Raw genomic sequence first — 2,186 nt, 5'->3', positions numbered from 1 at the left:
CCCTGTTGATGACAGTACATTATTTGGTGTTTACAGAAGGTAAAAGGATCCTGATACTATTTGACCAATATTTCACCCAATAATTTTTCTATAATTTCCTCATTTAGGTAGAATTGAAACTAGTTAGGTAAAACTACTTATTTAAGGGCTTCCCTGGTGTCGCAGTGGTTGAGAGTCCGCCTGCCAACGCAGGGGACACAGGTTCGTGCCCTGGTCCGGGAAGATCCCATATGCTGCGGAGCGGCTGGGCCCATGAGCCATGGCCGCTGAGCCTGCGCGTCCGAAGCCTGTGCTCCGCAACAGGAGAGGCCACAACAGTGAGAGGCCCGCGTACCGCAAAAAAAAAAAAAAAAAAACCAAAACTACTTATTTAAGCTTTCAACCCACAGCACAAAATACTTTATAGAGCAGCCTATTCTCATGCTCATTTTTTTTTTTTTTTTTTTTTTGCGGTACATGGGCCTCCCAATGCCGTGGCCTCTCCCGTTGCGGAGCACAGGCTCCGGACGTGTAGACTCAGTGGCCGTGGCTCATGGGCCCAGCCGCTCCACAGTATGTGGGATCTTCCCGGACGGGGGCACGAACCCGTGTCCCCTGCACCGGCAGGCGGACTCTCAACCACTGCGCCACCAGGGAAGCCCTCATGCTCATTTTTTTAACGTCTTTATTGGAGTATAATTGCTTTACAATGGTGTGTTAGTTTCTGCTTTATTACAAAGTGAATCAGTTATACATATACATATGTTGCCTCCTCCCATGGACACACCAAAATTACAATTATTTACAGAGAAATTATTGATCAGAAGAACAAAAGACTAGCAGAAAAGATCTTCTACAATTAAAGATATAGAGAAGGAACCATAATGAGACGGGACAAAAGATGAAACATCAAGAAAAAGAAAGAGAAGAAAAAATGAAAGAAACAAGTTCATACTATCACCTTTGCAAGAGGGGCTGAAGCCAGGTTGAACATTTGATTTCCAAAACTTAGTCTTTTGGTGTAAGGTGGCCAAACAAGGATGCAGAGCCAAGCACTGTGAAACCTACAGACACATTGAAGAGCTCAGGGAATATGACGTCTTTCCCACCATGTCAAAACTCCTGAAACCAATCTCCACATCCTCTGTAACCACACAATAAAGACTTGGGAAATCACACCAGAAAGAAAGGAAGGAAGGAGGGCCAGAAACTAGACTAGGCACCTCTCAAAGAAGAAAACTCACTCAAATGGCCAACAGTTGAATTAAAAGATGCTCAACTGGGAGTTCCCTGGTGGCCTAGTGGTTAGGATTCCAGGCTTTCAATGCCATGGCCCGGGTTCAATCCCTGCTCTGGGAAATGAGATCCCGCAAACTGTGGGAACTACATGTGCCAACATGTATGAATCTCAGAGACACAATGTTGAGTGAAAGAAGCAAATCACAGGAGCATATATACATACAAACAGTTAGATTCCATTTACTTAGAGGTTCAAAAACAGGAAAAACTAAACAATATGTTGTTTAGGAATGCATTTAGTTAGTAAAACTCTAGAGAAAAACAGGGCAATGATTACTCCAAATTTCAGGATAGTAGTTACATCTGATGGGGGAGAGACTGGGGAAGAAGGGAAATCGTGATCACAGAGGGACACAGAGAGGACTTTAAGATACTGGAAGTAAATATTCAATTTTTTAAACCTGGGTACTGAGTATATAGTTATTCATTCCTTAAAATTATTTTTTTAATTACATATATATGTTTTATATATTCTTCTGTGTGTATTTCACCATTTTAGAAAAGGAAAAATATCAGTGCCCAGAACTGAATACACAACTCTAGCTAATCCATCATACTAGAATACAATCACCTCTCTCGTTTGGAATACTTTGCCTCTGTTTTTTTTGAACCGAGGTGTTCATTTGTACCTGCTAAATTTTCTTTTATTTTATGTGGCCATTCTTTTCACTTGTCCTTCCAACCAGTCAAGCGCTCCCCAGAGCCAGATCATCTTCCAGGAGAACTGGTAAACAAAGTTTCTGAGCTAGCCAGGCTGAGGTCCAAATTGCAGCAGGCAGCTGCAGCAGCTCTTCTGAAAGCCCACCTTAAAGCAGCTTACTTAACATGCGTGCGTTCTGCCCTGCTTTTCCTGAGATCATCTGTTTATAGCCTCAGCCTAAAATCTTCCTTATGAGAAGCCTTAGCGA

Source organism: Leucopleurus acutus (assembly GCF_964270905.1).
Source record: "Leucopleurus acutus genome assembly, chromosome: X".
Classification (NCBI taxonomy): domain Eukaryota; kingdom Metazoa; phylum Chordata; class Mammalia; order Artiodactyla; family Delphinidae; genus Leucopleurus; species Leucopleurus acutus.
Note: the sequence above shows the minus strand (reverse complement) of the source record.